The 26,056-nt window shown below is 35.4% G+C and overlaps 1 long non-coding RNA gene across 18 annotated transcripts in view; it reads right to left on the reverse strand.

The window, feature by feature from the left end:
• The window catches only part of LOC116274474, a 138,086-nt gene that overhangs the window by 68,706 nt on the left and 43,324 nt on the right, over nt 1–26,056 (reverse strand). For all 18 annotated transcript variants that reach the window (XR_004183132.1, XR_004183142.1, XR_004183135.1 and 15 more), the window contains 2 exons: nt 24,710–24,768; nt 4,085–4,161 (listed from right to left, as the gene is read on the reverse strand). This is a non-coding gene — a long non-coding RNA (uncharacterized LOC116274474). The remainder of the gene's footprint in view (nt 1–4,084; nt 4,162–24,709; nt 24,769–26,056) is intronic.

Consider the following 26,056-nt stretch of genomic DNA (forward strand, 5'->3'; position numbering starts at 1 on the left):
TTGTATCTATTCCCAGTAGCCAGAAAAAAAAAATAATAAAAATGGCAATGTTTTAGTAAATCTTTTTATTTATTTGAGAAGTTAGATGTTAGATCCAAGAAATGGTGGGACTGGATCTCACTCCACTACTCAGGAGAAATGTCCAGGTTGAGAAATATTTAGTCAAAGCAAGAAGAGATTGGGACAGGTCCTAAGTTCTTCTTAAGAAGGTGATGAAGACAGAGAGAGCTCTTCTGCATTTAGAAGTTATTTCAGGAAAACATAAGCCAGCGAGATTTAAGTGATTGTATAAATCATGCTTTTAATTCTGTATCATTGATGCTTTGACATCTTGGGGCCTTGCTTATTCTGGAAGAATCATACCACCTCCTCAGAGCTAGCAAAATCCTAGAGTTACCCTTGCCAGTAAGCATGCCTTTTACATGCAAAGCAACCAATCCAGAGCGGATACCTCCAACTACCTCCTTTATCAAGCTTTTATACTCTGAGGGACTATTTCCTGCACTAATCACCATAGGGCAGATATTAGACAACTAGGAAGAGCCCCCAGGTCATAAAGCCCACCGCAATTATTCCAACTAGCCAATCCTAAATCTCGCTACCCTATCTCACTCATTCTTTCCCACTGAAACCACAATAAATGTTCTTGTTCCTGGTCTCACCTATATTTTCCTGAGTGATCCTGATGCTTCCTCAGCTCCCTTTTCTCCCACACCATATAACACGCCCCTTCTCCTTTAAAAACAATGACTTCAAAACAAATGGAAACAAATTGTCCTTCCTCTGTCCTCTACAGTCACGGAGAATAAGACTCCTGGGCTTTCTTCTGCATGGGTCCTCCACTCCACTGTTTTCTCTTTTCCATTTTGGAAACAGAAAGAAAGAAATAGTTTCTGTCTTTTTTTTTTTTTTTTTTCTGAGACGGAGTTTCGCTCTGTTGCCCAGGCTGGAGTGCAGTGGCGTGACCTCGGCTCACTGAAACTGTGGCATCCCGGGTTCAAGCAATTCTCCCGCCTCAGCCTCCCAAGTAGTTGTGATTACAGGCACGCACCACCATGCCCAGCTAATAATTTGTATTTTTAGTAGAGACAGAGTTTCACCATGTTGGCCAGGCTGGTCCCCAACTCTTGACCTCAAGTGATCCGCCTGCCTCAGCCTCCCAAAGTGCAGGCATTACAGGTGTGAGTCACTGTGCCCAACCTTAAATAGCTTTTTTTAAAAATTGTTTTATTGATAGTTTAACTTCAATTAATGCAATCAATATTTTGCTACCTAGTCATACACAATAGTTTAAGTATAATAACTCATATTTGCCCATTACAAATTTCTGATCAGCTTTATTTCAAAAACAACCCTTGGTATACTTAGTATTACATGAATCAGAATCTGACCCTTTACTTTATTTTGTCCTCAGGTGGGGCCGTTTGAATCCCATGGGAAGTGACACCTGTTCCGGATCTGGAGGTGAACCTAACCCAGAGATACTTAAGGCTCTCTAATTCAATACCTTGAGTATCCAGAAGAAAGCCGTCCTTGTTTCTAGCCCCTTCTCAACCCTTATCACAATTCTGGCAGGTACCTTAGCTGTGAGTCCTTCTACAGTTCTGAAAAGTTGAGGTGCTGCCTTGGTGTCAGTGTCTAATTCCCGTTTGATAATCTGCTTGGTTTCTATAAAACTGAGAGTCCACCTCCATTTTACTAGTAACTTTGCTACATTTGCTAGAGTTTGGAATTGCACTCCTGAACCTTGGCCCTGGGCCTGGATCTCAGAAATAGCAGATAGAGTTATCTATGGTTGACCACTCTTGTAGATTCCAAAACAGCCTATGCTTCCAAATAATTACAGAACATCCCCAGCGAGGACCGGTGTCACCCCCTCTCCACAAGCCTGTTGCTGGCTCTCTCCTCCACAAGAGAGTGCGTCAACTTTGATACTTCCCACTATAATACATTCCTGTGTGATTCAATTCTTGTTCATGTTATAATGTAGAAACTATTCCATCTAATAAGAAATTTAAATATTGGAGGGGTCTTCCTCTGTTTAGTATTTGAAAATATCAAATATTGATTAAAACAAAGCTATATTTTTCTGTCTTTATTTGTAGATTATAGATAGGGTTTGATATTATTGACCTTTAATTACATATATATATTACTCACTGGAAAAACATTCTTGTTTTAAAAATGTAGGCGTTGTTTTGACTTTGGAATCAAACAGATCTGGGTTTTCATCTCAATTGATACCAGGTCAAGTTCATGAGCCTCCTAGACACTCAGTTTAATTTTCTATAAAGACTATATGAAACATGCATATTTGGTGCATATGTAATACCTGTTTAATGACAGCTGTTATTTTGATCCCTAGCTATTCTTCATGGTTACTATTCTGGAAAACATACTGATTAATATATATTTCAATGGAATATTGACATAACAAAAAATAATTTTATCAATTAAAGAATTCATATTTATCCATCACTTTCACCATATATTCTTTGCATTGGGGTTTTTTAGTGGATCCCAATACATTTGTGCTCTTATTATGAGATGTTTTGACTTTTTTCGTTTCAGAGAGTAGAAGACTGGATCTCTTCAATGTCATCTAAGCAGAAAGATTACTTTTTGTATAGATGTAAAGGCATCTAGTGATCCTGTTAGCAAAGGATTTTAAGCACAGGATTTAGAGCCAGAAAGACCAATCAAAAAACCTAAGTTTGGGTCCTGATTCTGAAGCCTGTGTAATGAGACACTATGATATTTTAGACAAGTTCATTCACGTCTTTAAGCTTCAGTTTTGTCATCTAGAAACTAAAAATAATAGCAAAGACCTTACAACATTTCTAGGAAACAGTTAAATAATACAATGTAGATAAAGATACTTATAAATGGTAAATAAGTTAATAATGTACTACAATTAAACTTTCTTTTTTACTATCAAATATAAATCTAAAGAAAAATTATTTAAGATAGCCAAAAGAAGTAAAACTGAGTCAATATCGATAATACAAAGGGAGAAGTTTGTATGTCTCATTGCTGGAAAATTGATACTTTGAAGGAAGAGACTTTCAAATTATCAATACAATAGATGAGGGAATATTTTCTGGGAACTTGGAATCTTTGCTCTAGAGGCAGCTTCTGATGCTGGCAGAAACCCTGGTATGTGTGTAATGATGGATTGGGATGTCCTCAAACACACAGGGCGTCATGAGAACCTCATTCCCAATCCAGCCATTGCAAAATTAATGGAAAGGCATCTGTTTCTGTTTATTTTTCTTATATTGAATGACGAAATTAAATGAGCCATGCCTTTTTTCCATACTGAGAATATTCATTACAAAGAATGCATTTTATTGTTCTTACAGCTTGTGACAAGAATAATCAGCCTTCACTTTTCTGTCCCCTCAAACTTTAAATATTAATGTCTGTAGCTCTGATGTTCAAAAGGTAAGCTTCTTGTAGCCTCTCTAATCCCTGTGGCTGCCAGTAATATAGGAAGCATCTCACAGTTCTGACCCTTGGCGCTCACTGTGTGTTACAGGGACAGCAATGAACCACCAAAACCTGTCTCCTATTCTACCTGTGTACTGAAAGATTACATATAAGAGTGTTCATTATAACTAAATGAACTAAATAGTGTCACGTGATTAGGTTTGGCCAATTCAATGCAGGAAGAAGTGCCCTGGTCCAAAAATATGCTCACACAATCTCTCTCCCCTGTCTGCCTACTGGATGCAGACCTTGAGCAGAGGACCTTAGGATCCTAGGTGGCAAGTAGGTGACAATATGAAAGGAGTACAAGTTCTTGCATTGCCACTATGAAGGCTGCCTGTCAAACACCTGCATGAGACTATTGCACGGACGAGAAACAAATCTCTGTGGTTTTATACCACTAGGTTTTGCTTTCGTTTGCTATAGCATTTAGTTTATCTTAATACATTCTGTCAAAGATAATATTTGCCATAAGGGTATTCCAGGTTTGACTAAAGCTTAGATAAAATATCTTAGGCTCATGCAGTGCATCAATGGAAAGGGATTAATTGCAGTTAGTCAATAACTCCAGAAGTAAACTATATTTGTTAGGTACCTGCTACATGAAAATCTTCCAAGAATTATCTCTGAGCTGGCCAATGAGAAAAGATGAAGGCAGTCTAGGCAGGCTTCCTATATTCAAAGAAGAAGGATGAATTAATAAAATAAAACAAGTAAAAATACACAAGTGTATTAATAGTTTATACTCTGAATTTGATGAGTAATGGTCAGCAGTCAGTTTGGAGTGTCTAAGTCAGGGCAAAACTGCTGGTAGGGTCAAGAAGTCTGTAAGTTAACTGAAAAGCAGATGAACACTCAGACTGAAGAGGGTTTAAGTTGTGAGAAGAATGAAAAACAATGAGTTACAACTTCCTCAGTCCTAAAATATCTGACGTTAAAATAAAATGGAGTAACTCCAGAAAGAGAATGTTCATAGGCAAGAGCTGCTTTTTTAGTGATAGTTTATAAATAGTCCTCCTATCTAAAGTAAATAATTAGGAGTCTGCTTTTGCTTTCAGTTTCTAAAAAATTTTGGTTGCTAAAATTGCCAGAAAATAGGATGAATACAGAGGAATGTGTGTCAGCATCAACAATGTCCAAAAGGTATGTTTGATGAATTCATATCCACAGTCTTACAATGGAAGAAGGAGAGAAAGCTATAGTAATCAGACTGAATAGTGTATACACATATTTGATCTCAAATTGAAAGACTTATATAGAGTTCTAAGTTCACCTGAAAAAGTAATATTTAAAATTGCCTCAGCAAAAATGTAAGAATTGATGGTCAATGACAGAGAAGTTAAATAAGGGAAGCAATTCAGGAATGTCTAAGGTTTGTTCATCCAGGGGTTGGAAAGTTTGGTTTTGGAATCCATGTTCCTGGTGACCTTGATTTCCTTTGTGTAGCATATCTGCTGGAAAGTGACAGAGGACAGACGGCTGCTTTCAGAAAGAGTCTGAGACAGCTGGTGAGATCACTGAACCCAGGAGGCACTAAGGGAGAAAGAGATGGTTCTTGACCCTCGCAGGGCTGAGGTCAGAGCTGCAGCACCAGAGCTTTCATGGGCAAGTCTGCGTGATTCCAGAGTTCCATGCTTCACTCCCTTCTAAAGATGCTTTATGCAAAAATAAAAGCAAGCAAGACTTGAAGCCAAGTCCCTACATTAAAAAAAGCATTACTATTTCAAAACATTTTCTTTAATATCACAGCTAGGTTGTTAGTTATGAAAAGCATATTCATCAAAGTTATAATGGTATCATTTATATATCCTTGCTCTCTGTGTTCTTTATAAAAGCTCCCATGTTACTATATTTTTTATCTAAAATGCTCTCTGCTCAGTAAGCAATGCCCTTAAATGGAATAAACTGTCCTATCCGTTGAAATGGAAGTTATACTATTCAAAGAAAACTTTTAGAAAAAAAAATCTTTTAGATTAATTTCATATGCTATGATAAAATACATTACTCTTCTAAAGAAGTTTGGCTTTTCTGGTTGAATTGGTTCCTCAGGAGTAACTATACAGTTTTTGCATATATCATCTTTATTATCTTGCATCTAGACAGCCATGCACTGCATAACAATGTTTTTGTCAAAGACAGACCACATGTATGACAGTGGTCTCATGGATTATAATGGCGCACATATAGAAATCTGATATATGGCACTTGATATTGGCATTGCAGATTAAATAAAAGAATTGTTGATATTCAATAATGGTGCTAGGACATTTGGTTTTCTATATAATAGATATAAATAAAAATATATATACCATCTAAGTTTGTGTAAGGACATTCTACAATGTTTGCACAATGAGCAAATCATTTAACAATGCAGTTTTTAGAATGTATCCCCCCCGTTGTTAAGTGACACATGACTGTATATGTATATATATGCACACACACACACACATATATATACACAGGGATGATGATAGTGTGACCTGCTGACAATACAAAACAATGCAAAAATGAAAACATGTTGGAGTCATACAAAAGAATGCTCTAAAAAGTCTCCTTAATTAAAAGCATGCCCTAAATTCTCCTTTAATATTCAGAATTAACTTGTTTTGCTACTTCCACAATGGTACCATGGGTTGGAGTTCTACTTATATGATTGTCAGTGGAGATGTAGAGATCATATTCCATTCATTTGTCAATTTCTATAGCTAATGTCCACAGTTCACTTCATTAGTATTCATGAAGGCATATGTGAGAATCTGTGATATCTGTTTTGGAAAAAAAAAATGAGTTCTTTTGCACATTCATCATAGTAATAAGATATGATTTATTTTCTTTGACATTCATATCAATATATTACCAATTGTTTTTGATTTATAATGTATAAAATTGACTTCCCAAGATTTGTGATAATTTTAATAGATTGAGAAGATATAGTATTGGTTTTTAATAGTTTGTAGTTCTCATTTTATTTCTAGAGGAGTTTATTCTGTCCTTTGAATAATATTGCAGGATTCCTATTCCTCTAGAATCTCTATAATAGATATATATTTGGATATTATTCAATCTAGCTCATACTTATATGAAATATGAACATATATGCAGAACAAACAGATACATAGAGCTTAAACTTACAAAGCAGAGTAAAATATGGGGTGAACTAAACTTAGAGCACACAACTCACATCTTCCCACTCTTTATGATTGGGTAGAAGTCACCAACAAGACATTAATTAGCCCATATGTTAGTTACTTCAAAAATCCACTCAACTGCATAGCAACACCCTATTTATAGGAAATGACAAGGATCATTTAATACTTGCAAACTGTCTTTAGCACAGAAGAATTAGAATGTAGACTGAACTGTGACACCTTGCTACAAAAGATGGGTCGGTTGCAGAGCGATTTATCATTCTGTCCTATCTCAGTATTTTCCAAGAGTAGGTAAAAAAAAAAATCTATTTTTTAAATGATCTGACAGCAAACCCATATGACTGTGCTCAGAAAAGAATAAAATCCTACAGTTAAATTTTATGGAAAATGTGACTAGTTGAATGCCTGTGTGCCATTACTAAATCAATATAGACTGAAACAAAAAGAAAGACAAAACTGGTATTTCAGGTACTGACATCGCTACTGTCTCTCTAACGACAAGCATCTGTAAGTTAAAATGTAACCCAAAAACATCATAAAATTGCTCCTTTTTAAGAACTACTCTATCTTGCCAATAAAAACTGACAATACTTTTTTTTAGAACAAGTATAAATTTAACATAAAGCATTTAAAAATTCAGAAAAGTTCTTAAGAGCTAGCATCTTTGGATGATGTACTGGAATTTCTTATTCTTTCTCCTGTGCATTTCAATGAACTTCCTCATTGTCTTGAATACTTCCTAAAAGCACCTGCACAGCTCAAGTGGCACTAACAGTAAAGGAAACCTGGAAGGAATGGGCACTTTCAGAGTGAGTGGATTTTTCCTGGATTTATGAAGTCTTTTGTAGAATTTTCCTCAGAATAACTATCTCAACGAAAAACAAAATACATGTTAATACAATATTGACAGAGATAACATTAACTGAGAAATTCTATTAATAATTAAATCATCAAGAAATATTATTCCTTAGTTACTGTTACTGTTTTTTTAAACCTACCAGAATAATTAAGTTCCTTCAATGTGAGGCTTATGTTTCTTTATTTTTAGATCTTCTGGAATGCAAATGGAATTCGTTATTTAGGCCAGTGTCCAATATATATTGAACAAATTAGAATATATTGAAATTTCACGTTTCCTGGATTTTGAAGAATTATACTATAAAGGTCATTTCAGTCAACACATTTATATAATAAAACCTCGGCTCAAAGTATCAAAAACAACGTATTTCATAATGTTTCATAATGCTAGTGTCTATTTTTCCTACTGAAGGGAATATATACAGATTTTGTTTTTTAGAAGTCGGAAATTTCCCCAAAGAGCAGCATTCTTTGGGGTAACAGCAACTTTCAAACTGTTATACAATCCCAGTATTCCTTGGACGTATCTCTGGGGCTGATGGAGATACCAAAGACTTGCACTTCTGCTTTAACCAGAAAAATTGCACTTTCATATATTTTACATATAATATGATCTTGTTTAAAAACGTGTGAAAATATAGCCTAATTAGTCTGGGCAAAGAATGTATGACTAAGACCCCCTAAAACAAAGAATGTCTTTAAATAGTGGGAAAAGCATATGAACAGACATTATTTTTGTTTGAATTATGTAATTTATTCATTTTTATTTAGTTTTATTAAGCAATAATAAAGCAAAATGAATCTGAACATGCTTGTGCACTTAAACACCTTAAATGAAGTTATAGCATTATAGATTAAAGAATGATTCAGGAGGACTTGGTTCGGGAAACAGGGACAGACAAAGAAATCAAAGCCGGTAAGCCTACCTGTCAGAATTAAGCAGCTTTAAGGTCTAATTCACCAAATCATTCTTTAGTTAAATTTAAAAAATCAAAATTATGCAAAGTAGTAAATTTTGACATGAAAACTTTCATTAAAAAATCCATAATTGAAAAACGGAACAGACATTTTTAAAATGAAGACATGCAAATGGCCACCAAGTATATTCAAAAGTGCTCAACATCACTAATCATCAGATAAATACAAATTTAAAGCCACAATGAGAAAACATCTTACTCTAGTCAGAATGTCTGTTATCGAAAAGACAAAAATAACAGACATTGGTGAGGATGTGGAGAAAAGGGAAATCTCACACGTTTTTGGTGAGAATGTAAATTAGTACAACCTCTATGGAAAACAGTATGGAGATTTCTAAACGAACTAAAAGTAGAACTACTATTTGATCCAGCAATCCCAGTACTGAATATCTACCCAAAGGAAAAGAAATCAATATATCACAAAGACAAAAATTGGTTTCCTATCATATTGAGTGGGGGACATTGGGGGGCAAGGTTAATAGAATAAATACAAGATTAATGTGGAAGTTCATAGATTTATATATACCTGATTTTATATAATTATTTTTAAGTCCTTTGTGTTAAATAGAACAGTTATTCTCTTTTTATTAGTGAAAAACAATGATTCCTAACAGTTGATTACATTGTTTCAGGTTGTATAGTTAGTATTTGGTGAAGCAGAGACTCAAACTCCAAACCTCTCAGTCTAGGTTCAGCACTACTTTCACGTCATTGTAGTCTTAGTACCATTCTGGATGTAGACAAGGATATTACCAATTAAGCACTGTTATCAAATTGTCACATGCTTTTTTCCATGAAGATGAAGCAACCCTCAGCATAAAATGGTTTTTTCACAGATTTTAGGTAGTGGTAAGTAGAACTACTCATGTAGGCTGTGTAGATCATAAGAAATTATGTTTCCTGACCTAATCACCATGATGAACTCACTTAGTAATGGCAAGACAATATCTAATTCAAGTTATGGTAAACATACTCTGGCAAGTGTAATCATAAGTATGTTAAAATTTTAATTAGGCTTTTTTTCTTCTGTATTTTGTGAGATCAAAACAGACAGGTGTGCTTATTTAATGTGGGAAGTGTCCAGCTCTGGAGATTAAAAAAAAGTTCCTGTTAACATTGATGGCTCATTTCCCAACTGTCATAAACTCCTAACCAAATTTAAAACATTCCCCTCATAAGCTCAGCCATCTCAGATAGTTAAAAATATATGTTTGTTGTTGTTTTTGTTGTTATTGCTTTTTTTTTTGAAAGGATAGGAAAATATTTATTCTGTTACATTTGTAATTTGTGAGTCAGTTTTGATTCTATCACCAGAGCTAAATAGCTCTAAACATAGCACACAAAGACATAGAAGCATAAATGAAAAGCAATAATTATAAGTGGTTTTAATGCACTTGCTACATAAAGTTTCATCATTCAAGTTGAATCTTCTCATTAAAAGAGAGAAAAAGAACACATGAATAGTCATTTCTCTTAAATTGCTATTTTTTTTCTCAGAAGAATTTAAGAAAATCAGTTCATTAGATTTGTATTATTATTATTAACAAAAACTAAGTTTCTCTGAGTCTTATGTACGAATTTAAATTGACAATGTTCGAAAAAAGTGATAATAGATGTGGGGAAAATAGTTTTAGAGAACTGTCATGAAAATGTAAATGATAAATGAGGTAACAACGAAACATTAATAAAAGGATAAGGGTTAGAAACACACAATTCTGTGTCAAATTACACTGCACTGGATAAACAAATTCAGTGAATCATGTTTTGACTGACAACGTACTTAACCAAAGGCAAAATGTGAAAACGAACGAAAGAAATATATCCCAAAGAGCTGGAAAGATTGGAGTGACAGTTGGGTAGATGAAATGTACCAGGAAGTGAAGTAATTGTATATTTGAGCAAGTCATGTGTCAGATCTGCAAGGGAATGAATGTTGTTCAGACCCTGAAAGATAAAGATAGAAATGTGTTACCAAAAGAATAATACCCGAAATAAAACTGAATGAGTTATCTGATTATTAAACAATTTAAAGGTGTGAAATTAGCACTGAAAGTCAGCTTTACAGGAAAAGATATTTGATAATGTCCACCAAAATGCATGAGCCCAATCTTATATGAAATTTAAGCAGTTATTTATGTTGTACCTATGTAAATTTGAGCCTAATAAAATGGATGGATGTTTATTTCCCAAGGTACTCTAGCCTGCCAAAAATTCTGAAAAGATAGGTGCAATTTTGCACCCAAAGAGAGTTTTGAATCATTTATTTGAAAACTTATTAAGTAAATAGTTTATGATTTAGTATGCAATATCACATGTTCAGGTTGGCTACTTGTAATACATTGTAAGGAAGAATATTGCATAGAAACACTTGGCAGTAAAATCGTTCTGAAATATCAAGTTTTTTTTTTATTGCACAAATTCCTCATACATTTGGTATTCCAAGGAAATAAAAGCTACATATTGCTTCATTAGCTGAGTTGAGCCACCCCATTGCTTTGGCAGTTAGTAACTATGAACCATGTTCAACACCTTGAGCAAATGAAGACTATGATGAATATTTCATTTATCTTAGGTTAGAGAGAAGCTAATACCTTAAAATGAATGCAGCTGTCTCAACCTGATAATAACTCTGAATTCCATCAGAAAAAAAGTCCTATCATCATTTAATAATTGGCTATATAAATTAGTGAAACTAATAATCAAGAGATTAGGAAAAACTTGATCACATTGAGGAAAAGTCCGCTTTAAATGTCTATCCGAACCAGAAAACTAGTATTTTTGAGCTCAGTTGCCTATTCTTAGGAAAATGTAGCTAGACTATAAACTCTTTCTTCCCAATCTACTATCAAGCAGTTGCCAAAACCAAAATCTTGGGTGCCATCTTGGACTCCTGTCCTCCTTAACATTTGCTCATTTTACCCTCATCTGTCAACACCATCTCTCTCCTGAATTATTGTAACCGCCCCTAACACTGATACTTCTGTCTCCTGCATTGCCCTGCCATGAAGGGGGATGACAGTTATTACACTGTTGTTTTTGCCTGGTACTTCGTCAATTACTTGTGCTAGGCCAAATGTGTTTAAGTATCAAGATTAATGTTATAAACACTATTAAATCCTAATACCTAGCACTTACTATGGATTGGTTCAATATTTTAAAATTAATTAATGAATAGATGGTTGGATGGATGCTTGGAAAAGTTCTATGCCTGTGAGAACAAAATTATAAATGATGAGTAGCAAAAGAAATATTACTTCTAGACATACACATTTGGTGTATGTCTAGTACACCAAATAAGGTCTATAGAAATTATGAATTTCAAAAGATAAATAAATGCAAAATGTTTTCCATTCTCAAGTTAGAGTGTCACCATAAGCAAGGAGAAATAAAATGATTAATGTAGGATCTGAGAAAATGGATGGTGTACCCAAGCAAATGATCACAGATATAGATTGTACTGTCTCCATTTCCAACTTGACAAGTGAGATGTACCATCTCATCATGGAATCCTTGGCAATACTGTTTTTAAAATCTTTCAGGCTTTAAAAAAAAAAATTGTCTGTCTTAACTGTCAGGCCATAAATAAATGTTGCCATGGCATGACTATGTGTCTGTTCCACTCCACCAATTTTTGGATTTTTTTTTTCTATATCCTGAGAAAGATAGTATAAAGCAGCAAAGGAAAAGGTAGAAAGATTTCTTTAAAATTTCTTGGGAGCTCAGTTACTGATTGGGATGCTTGGCTGAAAAAGATTAATGATAACTGGAATGACTTAGGACTCTCCTTAATTGCTTTATCAATAAAATTACAGCAGAGATGAGCTAGTCCAAAAACATTATGCTTCTTTGATGTGTTTCTTTAGATTTTATTAAGATTTGTCAAAGTCTAGAAGTGAAGATGGTCCTTTATAATCTTCTAATGTCCAGTGAATTTTCAACTACTTTCAATCACATATTCTCTGGGGAGAAATTCAGCAAGAACTTTGTTCAATGGGCTTGTTGAGTTGACCTGTATCTATCTGAAAAGAATGAATGCCTGTGACAGTACTATTTAAACATTACACCAACTGATAGGAATTATTAATTACTAATCCCTGTTTGACAGCACCTCAGAATATTACAATCCTTTCAACAACTTTACAGTAATTTCTCAATCAAAAATAAAATTAATTTATTTTAGTTGTTCAATTATATGGTATTCTGATGGTTATAAAAACTAAAAATGTAAGAAAAGAACAGTTAAAATTAGAGGATAAAAGAAAAAATAGCAAATAAACATAAGTGGCTATAATCCCCAAAACAATCATGTATCACTTGTTTACTGTAGGAGAACACTCAGAGAAACTCATTAACAATAATTTTGATAAAATGAATTGGTCAGAGACTGTTTCTATGTCATTAAGTTAAGCAGAGTTTGAGAAGCATCAAATATTCAGTGGTGAGGCCATAGAGCTACTTTGTAGCAAATTGTTTGAATTAATTTTTATGTTTTAGGTAGTCATTCAACCTATTTATAAATGCCAATATGAAAAAGAAGCCATGGTTGATTATTTAATATAGAATTCTCAAGAGCAATTTTGCTGTTAGAAGCTTAATATCAACTAATATCTGGTCTTAAGAGATTCTTTAGCCACTTTTATAGTGTTTAGAAAACAAAGGTTCAATTTTCATCATTTTAAGACTTTCAACGTCTGTGTAGATAGCAATGTAAAAAAACAAAGATCTTATTTATGCTACACGTATTTTCAAGGAACCATGGAGAATCCCCTATGTAGCTAGCTCCGTGGATTTTACCAGCTGTTATGTGAAATTTCTTTCTCTAAAAACATGTACAAAGCTAAATAATAAATTCCATAGCATATCTTCTGAACTTAAGCACAGTAGCATTCTAGTCTATTTTGTATAAGTTGTACTAATGACTATTGGATAGAATATAAAACTGCAGGGTGAATACAATGTTAGGGCTTTGGAACTTATCAAGTTATTGTTTGCATGAAGTCAGTAGGACAGAAATTTAAATAACTTAGAGTACATGGGCAGAAATTATAATCTCCAAATAAAGAATTTGGTAAGCCCAAACAACTAAGTCCTTCATAGATGATGGAGAAAATGTCTCCATGATCCTTTGAATGACATGACCGATTCCATTTTTTAATCTATTAATCTACATAGATTTATTGGCCATCTGTTATGTGCACAGCACTATGCTGTCTCTTTTTGTTTGTTCAGTGGGTGTTGTATTTTCAGCACATATTCTGAAGACAGAATATAATTTCATAGCACCATTTTCTCAGCTACCAATTAGTCATATGTAGGCTCGTATTTGCCATATCCCTGTGAAACAGAAACATCCTGTTTTAATTAAAAAGTAATGTTACCAGTTGCTCACTATCTCATTAACTATCCTTTTAATGCAGATATTCTAATTCTAAATAATCCTTTCCTCACATTGAACAGAAATATGCCCCTTTAATATCATGCTGCTTTGAACTGATCCCTAGAGCCAGAGATAACATCTAATTTGCGAAAATATGACAGTTCTTTCCAATATGATGGAATACTTTTGTTACTTCCCTAACCAGTTAGTATTCTGAACATTAAAGAGATGTGACTTCCAGATACTTTGCACCTCCAGTCAGCATTACTTTACCTCTTCACCTTGCAAAACACTGCTAAACTCCAGATGTAGTTAGAAAATTAGAGCAGTAATTCATGTATGGATTATCTGATGGCTGCTTGGGCTAGGATGGTACCAGAAAGGTGGCAAGAAGTATTTGGCTCCAAACATAATATAATAACAGAAGTGATGGGATGCCTTTCATAGGTGGGAGTGTGACGTATGAAAGAGTAAAATAAAGAATGACACTACTATTTTCCTGGATGACTAAGAGAATGGAACAACTACTGCTGAGTCAGGAAAGATAATGAGAACTGCAGGTTTGAGAGTGAAGAAGGAGGAGTCAGAAACTCGTTAAAAATACTAACGTTGAGAAGTCTATTCAACATACAACCAGAGACGTTGGGTACGGCATTAAATGTATGTTTGGTGTTTAGTGGTGAAGGATATTTGATAAGACTAGAGAAATAATTTTGAGTCAATCACCCCAAATAGATGGTATTTTTGAGTCATGAAACTGACAAATATACGGGGTAAAGGGAGCTGACAATTTTAAAAATACAGCATGTTTAAGTACATACATAAGTAGTAAATTCATAGCAAAGTACACACGTAAACAGAGTTATCTATGTTTATTGAAAAAAGAGACTTTGATTATATTGATTCTACCTTTTAACAAATTCATTCATACTTACATTCCAGGTAAGTTCAACTAACTCTATCAAACCCAAATTTAACTTAACCTGCTTCTGAATTCATTTGGAACTGAAAGTAATTTAGCTGCTCCTTAAAAAATAAAGCAGAATTTGGTTTTCCTGAGTACTCAAGGCAGCTGGATAGAGAAAACAATGGAATGCTCTTCATCTGGGAACAGAATCTAAAAGAAGCCAAAAATAGTTTTGGGATCATAAATTATTGTATATTCAGGCCTTGAGATTTTAACAGATAATGTTGCCATATTAAAGTGATCTGTTTTCTGTTACTTTACAGATAAGTACATTTAGCTCTTGTTATAAAGAAATAAGACAGGGAATTTGGAATGAAAGGTCAGGATAATAAATCTGGTCATACGAACCCAGTCTATCCAGGTACTATTGATTTTGTTTTCTGTATCTGCTCCAGACATTTCCTGTAACAACTTTAAAGCTCATCAATCAAAGTTATCCTATACCTAAAACATGTACAAGGCAAAGTGAATAGGAAATCCTTACTCTTCTCATAATTTACAGTCCTGCCTACCTAGAAGTATTTTGTAACTGGTGATATATTTCACTCATGAGGGCTAGTACTCGATCTGGAAAATGACTACTCTGAATCTCGTCATACAATTTTGATCATTGTGTCTTCAGTGCTGAGCCAGCTGTACCCATGAAGTAATAGTAGGAGCTATTTCCATGGATTCTATTAAAAATTAAATTACTAATGACCTTCAACCAAATCAGACAAGAAAAAAACCCAAAGATTTTAAGCAGAAAAGTTTAATTAATTCAGTTATATTGAAAATCTTAAACTAATATCATAAACAAAGCTAAAGCTAGGTACTAAAGATATTTGAAAAATGTATAGCAGACAAAAACCAAAATTGAGACCATACTTAGAGTACTACATTATATGTATATATGAAAACCGTCCATAGTGAAAGGATATAAACTGGAAATTCACAAAAGATAACACATGAATGGTCAATTAACAAATGGTAAGATGTTAAATTTCACTAACAATCAGGGAAATGCAAATTAAGAATGAGATACAATATCTTCCCAATGAAACTGGCAAATGTATTAGTTTCACAATCCCAATGTAGACAAAAGGACTGGTAAATAGGTAATCTCAAACGTTGCTGGTTGGAGTAGAAATTGGTATAATCTCTTTTCACAGCAATTTAGCAATAATTAAGTAAAGTTGGAAATTTCCATACCCTACAACTCATCATTTCTCTTCTAAGTATATATATCAGCCTTGAGAAACTTTTGAACATATGTTCAGGGAGACATATTCACAAATATTCATTGCGGCATTTTTGGGATTTTAAAAACTAAAAGCAATCTACATGTTATCAACAGATGAATGGGTAAATAAATTATGGCATATTTATATGATGGAATAGATATATCAAGGATAATGCTAACTGAAAAGAAGTTAGTTCTATGTTGGCAAGTAAAAATAATATGATTTTGATAATGTGATAAAAATGTATCATATTAAATTTTAAAACTCACAAAATGATATTCTCTCCTCTTATGGACATATACCTATGTTAAAACATATAAAGGATGTAAATATGAATAATAAATAAACTTCACAATAGTTATTGCCTCTAGAAAGGAAAGAAGAGAAAGGAGTCTGGCAAAATATAGATCAGAGTATTGCTGAGTTTTCTTAGTTAAAATATGATCAGAAGCAAATTCCGTGAAATGCTAACATTGTTAATTTCAGATGGTAGTATAGGCAAGTTTATCATATTCATACACTTTCTAAGTAGAGTGAAATTGTTCACAATTAAATCTTTTCTTTACAAAGGAAATTATACTTACGAACTGCCACTAAATGTGAATTTAGGAATTAGTTATATTACACATGCATTTATAACTATGTGTGTTTATAACAGTATTTAGCGTTGGTATTATTTTCCCACTTTAAAAAGGTTACAGCGGAACTACCCCTTTACTGGTCATGTTTTAAAGCCAATATCAAAAATTTCCAGCTGATATGCATTATGCCTAAATTCTACATGTTTCTGATAACTTTGACCCACTGCTGACCTGCACATCTTGTTTGGTAGCTCCGCACACTCACAGTAGCAATCCTTACCCCTCTCTGACATTCACAGCCTTTCTATCCCTCTCTGGGATTCTGGCCTAACCATCAGAACTTTGTCATCAGTCCATTTATTCTTGTTTACCTTTTATACTTTGACAGGCCTAAGAGAGAAGGCAAATGCTCCCTGGCTGTCTCTTATAACTAGAAATCCATGCCCGCATACTTCTGCATAACCTGTATCGAAACACAGGTCCCATCTCTTCCCCTCTTAAAATCCATTCTGGACAGGAACCTCTAGAACTCACAATTGGTTGTCAGCAAATTTCTCCATGTTCTCTACCAATTCTTTGCAAATTCAATTCACCTGCTTTCTTTAATTGAAATCTGGCCCTCTCCTGGATATATGCATTCTTCTGTAACCTTTTGAAATTGTGACTTTCTCACCCATGCCTTATTTGGCAGGCCCTCCTTGCTTTTAATTTCTATCTCTAGATAGTTACTCCTCCCTCTTCCTGGAAATCATCAGCTCATGCTTCATACGCTATTGTTCTTACCCTTCTTATTGCAGGTGTTTAGATGCCAGTAGGTGAAATCCCTCCACACCTTGGGGATTCTAACTGTTGACTCACTGTCACTCAAAAAATTCTTCTGGTATCTTTCTTCATTAACTTAATATCCTCATGAACAGTTCTTTGACTCTTCTGCCACCCTCAGTTTTTGGATTCATTACCTCCAATATCCTTGTCCTTCAGCAATTCCTGTACCCCTCCATAACCTGAATTCCCATTCTCTGACCATCATCTTATTCTCTGACTTCAAAATATTTTACTCTTACCTGACTCTAACATCCATTGGTTCAATTCAACTATTTTTCCCTATAGCTTACCACCTCCTATCTCTACTTCTCTCAATATCCACATAAGATACTGGAATCTATCATAAAATTACTCCCTTGCTTATATCATCAAGCATTTGTCCTCTCTCTTTTCTTACACAGTCATGCAGTGTATAACCAGGTTTAGGTCAGGGACCAATGATAGCCAACACAATGGTAGCCCATAGATTATAAAAATTTATTTTTACTGTACTTTTTCAAGCTTAGATATATTTAGGTACACAAAAACTTACCATTGTGTTACAGTTGCCAACAGTATTCATTATAGTAACCTGAAGTGGAGGCTGGCAGCCTAAGAGTAATAGACTATACCATAAAGCCTAGGAGTGTAGTAAGTTATACCATCTAGGTTTGTGTAAGTATACTCTATGATGTTTGCACAATGATCAAATGACCTAATGATACGTTTCTCAGAGCATATCCCATTATTAAGCAGCACATGACTGTACATCTCTGGTAAAACTCCAAACTTGGTTAAATCTAACTTTTCACAGATTTTGCACATAGGCTGCTAGACTTTTCTGGGAAAAATAAATAATGATGTTGTTTCCCACTTTGAATTGATGACTATTCATTTTAAGTGGCTCCATAGTGCTGCCAAGACATTTGTGGTAGGAAAAAAAATGGTCACCCAGAGATATCTATATACTTATCCCTGGGACCAGTAAATATATTGCCTTACCAGGTGAAAAGGACTTCACAGATGTGATTAAGGACCTTGAAGTAGGGAGATTATTTTGGATTACCTAGCTGTACTCAATCTAATCACATCAGTTCTTACAAATTAAAGAAAAAGGAAGAAGAGTGTGTCAGAGAGACATGATCGCTAAACTTGACCCCACCCACCATTGCTGGCTTTGAAGATGGAGGAAGAGGGCCAGGCACGAAGAAATGCAGGTGACCTCTAAGAGATGGAAAAGACAGGGAAATGGATTTTCCGCTAAAACCTTCAGAAAGAAAACCAGCTCTGATACCACCTTGATCTTAACCAAGTGAGATCTGTGCGTTGTGTTGTTTTAAGCCACTAAGTTTATGGTAACTTTTAACAAAAGTAATAGAAAATGAATACAGTATCACATAAGATTTCCCTTTTTCATTTATTTTCCCACTTTTTTTTTTGTTTTTGTTTTTTTGAGACAGAATCTTGCTCTGTCACCCAGGCTGGAGTACAGTGGTACTGTCTTGGCTTACTGCAACCTCCACTTTCCAGGTTCAAGCAATTCTCCTTTCTCCTGCCTCAGCCTCCCAAGTAACTGGGATTACAGGCATGCACCACCACGCCCAGCTAATTTTTGTACTTTTAGTAGAGATAGGGTTTTGCTATGTTGGCCAAGCTGGTCTCAAACTCCTGGCCTCATGTGATCCGCCCACCTCGGCCTCCGAAAGTGCTGGGATTACAGGCTTGAGTCACTGCGCCTGGCCTATTTTCCCACATTTCTAAACTGTCTTCTTCAAATTTTAATCTTCCATGTACCCACAAAAATTAGAAATTGTAAATTAAAGAAAAGAAAAAAATCTTTAATCTTCTGCTTTCATAGCCATGCCAGCAAGGAGTCTACTTCCTATTTCAGTGAGAATTAAAAAGAGAAAGAAATTCCTTATGCTCCCACAACCACATGTATCAATCTATCTGCCTATGCACCTGAATACCTGACATTCTCTCCTGTTACTATAAATAAATTGTGATATTGAGAGGTGACAATGTGCTAGCCGCCCTTGCTCACTCTCGGTGCCTCTTTGGCCTCGGTGTCCACTCTGGCCACGCTCAAGGAGCCCTTCAGCCCACCGCTGCGCCGTGGGGACACGTCTCTGGGGCTGGCTGAGGCTGGAGCCAGCTCCCTCTGCTCACGGGAAGGTGTGGAGTGAGAGGCACAGGCGGGAGCCAGGGCTGCACGCCACAAAGCTCTTGGGCTGGTGTGGGTTCTGGATGGGCGTGGCCTCCACGGGCCCTACACCATAGCCAGCCAGCGCCTGCTGGGCTTGATGGGGGACGAGCTCCCTCTGGGATGCCAGAGTGCTCAGGCAAGGTGCCGCAATGTCCCCTGGCAAGTGCCAGTGAGAGGTGAAGCCAGCTGGGCTTCTGGGTCCGGTGGGGACTTGGAGAACTTTTCTGTGTAGATAAAGGATTATAAACACACCAATCAGCACTCTGTGTCTAGCCAAAGGATTGTAAATGCACTAATCAGCATTCTGTGTCTAGCTAAAAGATTGTAAACGCACCAATCAGCACTCTGTCAAAAGAGACCAATCAGCTCTTTACAAAATGGACCAATCAGCAGGTTGTGGGTGGGGCCAGGTAAGGGAATAAAAGGAAGTGAACCAAGCCAGCAGTGGCAACCCTCTCCTGCTGTGGAGACTTTGCTCTTTTGGTGTTAGCAATAAATCTTGCTGCTGCTCACTCTTTGGGTCCGCACCATGTTTATGAGCTGTAACACTCACCACGAAGGTCTGCAGCTTCACTCCTGAAGCCAGTGAGACCATGAACCTACCGGGAGGGAGGAACAACTCTGGACGGGAGGAACGAACAACTCCAGACACCGCCACCTTTACGAACTGTAACACTCACCTTAAAGGTCTGCAGCTTCACTCCCGAGGCCATCTAGACCACGAACCCACCGGAAGGAAAAACCACCACCAGACGCGCTGCCTTTAAGAGCTGTAACGCTCACCGTGAAGGTCTGCAGCTTCACTCCTAAAGTCACCGAGACCACGAACCCACCAGAAGGAAGAAACTCTGGGCACACCATCTTTAAGAACTGTAACAGTCACCGCGAGGGTTGGTGGCTTCATTCTTGAAGTCAGCGAGACCAAGAACCCACCAATTCCAGACACAATATTACTTAAGGATATTACTCCAGCAATTGTCCTCTCCCCTAAAGGAAACAGTTTTTCCTACTGGACCATTAGAAAAGAAAGATATAATTCCAGTTATTTAAAAAAAAGTCTCGTCATCACACATTCCTTTGAAGTTCACAAGCACTCACTGTGAAAAAAAAAAAAAAATTGCCCTTCTCATTGGCTCTTCCTTCTCAGTTCCTTTGTAAATTCCTTCTGACCACTCAGACCACTGACTTTAGAATGCCCCAAGTAGGTTTTCTTGGACCTCATTCCTTTTGTAAATGCATTCACTTCCTAGGATCTCATCCTGTCACATGATTTGATGTATCATCTGTAAGTGACAAGTACTCACTATCAAAGTCAATCCCATATTTCTCTCCTAAAGTGAAATTAATAATACTAACTCCTTCCTCAGAATTTTCCTGTGTGTATCTAATTGGCTTCTCAAACATAACTGATCTGTAATTGACTTCAATTTCCCGTTTTCCCCAAACCTGCTCCTTCCTCAGCCTTACTCATTTTACAAATGGTAACTTTGTTTCTCCATTGTTCATACCAAATTACTTGGATTATCCTTGACTTCTTTCTTTCATATGCAATCCCTTAGCAAATGCTGTCAGCTAGCTCTAGCTCGCTCTTCTAAACATATCTAAAACCTGATTCCTTCTCACTCTTCCATTCTCCTTTAGTCATTCACCCTCCATTTAACTCCTAGATTACTGCAACAATCTTGCAATTAATCTCACTTTTTCTGCCTTATCCGTGTAAAGTCAGCTGTTTCTACAACCAACACATTTCACTTTTAAAACCTAAATCTGATAAGATTCTTCTGCTCATAAACCTCCAGTAGACTATCTCACTCACAGAAAAAGCTAAAATACTTGCAATAACCTACAGAGTTTAGCATAATCTTCCCCTACATTACTGTTCTCATCCCCTATGATTCTTCCTCTCATTCAGTTAGTCTATATACACTGGGCTCCTTCTGTCTTTCACATACCTAAGCCTTCTCTCACCTTGTGGCCTCTGTATTTGTTCTCCTCACCTTCTGAAACTTTTCTCCTTACATTAGCATGACTCACTCCCTTATTTGCTTCAGGTTCCCTGTTTACCTACATAAAATAACCAGTCTTCTTCCCACCTACCAGTCCTCCCCATTTCCTGTATCCTGCTTTATACTTCTCCATAGGACTAATCACTGTCTGACAAACTAGATATTCACTTGTCTGTTTAATTATGGTTTGCCTCCAACACAAGAAAATATGCTCTTTGAGAAAGAAGACTTTTTCTCTTTTGATTATTCCTATATTCTTAGCATTCAGAAAAATGCTTGGAAAATAGCAGCGATCAATAATTTTTTGAATGAATGAGTAAGTAATATTCCCTTTCAATGGTGTATATTCTCTTTGCAAAACGTATTAACAATTATTGTGTATTCAGGAACATTGACAACACCAAGAGGATGTCTATTTCTAGAGTAATGGCTTTCAAAATTTGGGAGTAGGTGGTGAGAAAGGGTGTGATATCATCCTTACGCTAAAACTTCTATTTAGCTTGTATATGTTCACAAACAACCAAAAACTATCAAAATCTCTTTGAGCCTTCCTCTTTGATATTGAGAAAAGTCTTAGACTTGCTATTAATACTTCATGAGCCAGATGACATTAGCAAAATGATGATTGCTCTGGACTAAATTGTGTCCCCCCAAAAAATGTTGAAGCCTTAGCCCCCAGTATGATGGTATTTGGATGTAGTCCCTTTAGGAGATAATTAAGGTTGAATGAGGTAATGAGAATAGGGCTGTCATAATAGGATTAGTGGCTTATTAAGAAAAAGAAGGAGAAGAAGGAAGACTTGGAGTAGGGGAAGATATTTCTCTGCCTAGAAAAGGACACGGCAAAAAGGCAGCAATCCATAAGTCAGAAAAGAAGGCCAGGAACGGAATTGGCCAGCACCTAGATCTTGGACTTCCAACCTCCAGAACTGTGAGAAATAAAGGTCTGTATTTAACAGGTCTATGGTATTAATATTTTGTTATAACAGCCCAAGCAGCCTAATACAATGATCATGGCTAACTACTGGGTTGTTAAAGGGTTGCCATGTAACAATAGTTTAAAGAGAGTCAGGCAGAAAAACATAGTTTTAATATTGTCTTTACCTTATCTTAATAATTCATAGATTGAGTAATTCTGGATTAGATTGTTATACACTTGGATATTCATTGTATACTGTATATCAGCTGAATAAAAATGCTTGTCCTAACCTTAGGCAATATTTGTCTTATGCCTCTAGATATATATTCACACAGAAGGACTAGATGCAGAGACTATAGTATTGACTATTTCTATTTTGCTGTTCTGAAACATGCAAAATGCCATTTATTGATGTTACTGAAAATTTCTTGGTCCCAGATGTCATTTATCTTGTACTTCCTAATACTTTCTCCTAAGCTAATGCTGGTTTTCAATGAATTAGTATTTTATAAATATCTGTTGAATGAATGGACAAATGAATGTATCACATGAAAACAAAAGATTTACTTTCTGTAATTATTTTTTAAAAATATAATACACATCTTTTTATTGTTATATAATCTCTCTTTCCATAATGTAAAATATACAATTAATGTTTTTTAAAAAGATGTCATCTAGTTCATTAAAGTGAAATATTTCCTGTTCCAGTAACTTTTTAATGTCATTCACTTACAAAAGCTCCCATTGGGATTTGGGTGACGTACTATAATTTAGAATAAAATAGGACAGAACAAAATGAAAGCCTTCTTTGTAAAATTTGCTTTTTACTTTGTAAAAATTGCTTTGTTTAACCTTCTAATGAATCGCAAATATTAATCTCATGCTAGAGAAGAAGAAATTGGGGCTTTGAGGAAGTAACTTGCCCCAAACGGTAGAAAGAGTATCCAAATTAAGGATCATCTGACTTCATTTTCCTTTCACAACAGCAAGCTGCCTCCAAGGCCTTACTTCTCTCCTTTTCTGACATAGATACAAATATAGATACGTATGAAGTCTCTTCCAGAATTTTCCTCAGATAGGGAGGAGAGGAAAGTTATGCTCAAACCTATCTTCTCCTGGAAATATCTCTAATTTAATCCGCATGATCTTATTTTAGTTTCCATTTAAAATAAGCTTCACTATTTCTGAGCTGAATTTTTACTCTATTCCACAATATTATCACTTATCCATGTTTTACTTGGCTCCAAGTTCCTCATTGGCATGGTCTCCTCAGATTTTAAACTTTAAAACACAATATATATTCCATATATGTGGAATATATGTGATATATATTATACAATATATGTTAATTACATATATGTAATTATTTCTTTCCGATTAAAAGAAAACATGTTCCTTAAAGATAAAGGAAAGCACAATCAGAAAAACTAAATTCACTTGTCATATAACTACCCAGAAATAAACACTATGAACATTTTGGTGTTTTCAGTCTCATATTCTATACATATATTTGCACATTACTATACACTTTTATTTCCAAAATTGTTTCATAGTTTCATACTCTACTTATTTTATATCTGTCTCTACATTTGATTATGTCATGTTATTAAATTCATCTTGTCATCTTATTGTCCATCTATATGCATGAAGGAGATAAATCTGGTGTCTCTATGCATCTGTATTTGTATATGTGTGTGAATATGCATGTGTGTATATATGTGTAAATGCATGTGTGCATATGTTTGTGTATGCGCAGCAGTGTGCTGGAACTGGTTTGTGCCAGTGAGAACGAGTTGTGAGTATTTTTTTCCTTAATTCACTTTCAATTAAATCATGTGGGTAGTTTGAAAACCATGGTGGGAATAGCCACATCTGGCAAATAGGCAGTTGCTATAAATCAGGGGTTTAAGTTTCTTAAATTCCAGAGAATCACTTTTTCACCACACAGCTAGGTTTGGATGTAAAGCGTATGCTAACATAATAAAACAAAAGATTCCTATACTTTCATGTTCTAGAAACTTACACATGGCACATACATTATCTGTTGCCTGATACCGAGCCACAGGATCTCTTATACATTGCTGATGGTAATGTAAAATGGTATACCCACTCTAAAAAACAATATAACACTTTTAAAGTAGACATTCACTTACCATTTGACTCAGCAGTTGTCCCCTTGGGAATTTTTTTCCAGAGAAATGGAGACACATTTCTGTATGAAAACATACATAAATGTTAGCGTCAGCTTTAGTCATAATAGCTTCAAACTGTAAACAACTGTAATATCCTAGTAAGTGCTTAAGGAAACTGTAGTGCTTCCATATCATGGACTACTACTCCACAATAAAAAGGAATGGGTTATCGTTGCATACAATCACTTGGCTGAATTTCAAGAGAATTATTCTGAGTTAAAATAGGCAGTCCCAAAAGTTCACTTAATTTTGATACTCATTATATGGCATTCTTGAAATAACAGGGTTGTAGAGATGGAGAACAGATTAGTGGTTGTGAGGGGTTAGGGATGAGCTAGAGAAAGAGGTAAGAATGAGTATAAAGAGATAGTATGAAGGAGCCTTCTGGTGATGGAATGATTCTGTATTTTCTCTATCGTAGTGGTAACATGGGTCTACACATGTAAGAAAATTGCATAGAACAAATTAATACATGTAAAACTGGTTAAATTTTAACAAGATATGTGGAATGTATCAACATCATTTTCCTAGGAGTTATATGTTACTATGAGGGAAACTGAGTCAAGAGTAAATAGGATCATTCTGTATATCTTTTTTATTATTTTTTGTAGAGCTATAATTTTTCAAAATAGTTTTTTTTAAAAAAAAAAAAGAAACCTGCTGCATTAACAGAGATTTTACGTGCATTTTTTTGCTAATAGGGTTATTTTGCTAATATTGCCATAACAAAATACCACAGTCTCAGCAACTTAAACAACAGAAGTTTATTTCCTCACAGCTTTGGAGACTGGAATTCCAAGATCAAGGTGCTAGTACATTGGGTTTCTTCTGAGGCCTCTTTTCTTGGCTTGCAGCTAGTCACCTTCTTCTTGTGTCTTCATACGATCTTTCTTCTGTGTATGTGCTTCTGGTGTCTTTCCAAGCACCCAGATTTTCCCTTTATATGAGAACACCATTAAAATTGAATTAGGACCCACCTTCATTGCCTCATTTTAACTCAATTGCCTATCTAAAGGCCCTGTTTCCAGTAATATCTCATTCCGAAGTACTGAGGGTTAGTGTTTTAGCATGTGAACTTTGGGGAGAAGAGACACAGTTCAGCCCATACTACTAAAAAACCATAGAGAAATAGATTCCCTATTTCTCACAATAGATTCACAAGAGATAATGTCTTATATTGTCATCAAATGTCAGTTTGAAGCTAGAGCAACACTAGAGTCTGTGCCTGGAGATTAAGCCATTTATGGTCAGTGTTTTTTTTTCTTTTTTGCTTGTGTGTTGCTCAGAAGAAAAATCCTAAAGTTACTT

The sequence above is a fragment of the Papio anubis genome, chromosome 4 (genome assembly GCF_008728515.1).
Source record: "Papio anubis isolate 15944 chromosome 4, Panubis1.0, whole genome shotgun sequence".
In the NCBI taxonomy this organism is placed as follows: Eukaryota; Metazoa; Chordata; class Mammalia; order Primates; family Cercopithecidae; genus Papio; species Papio anubis.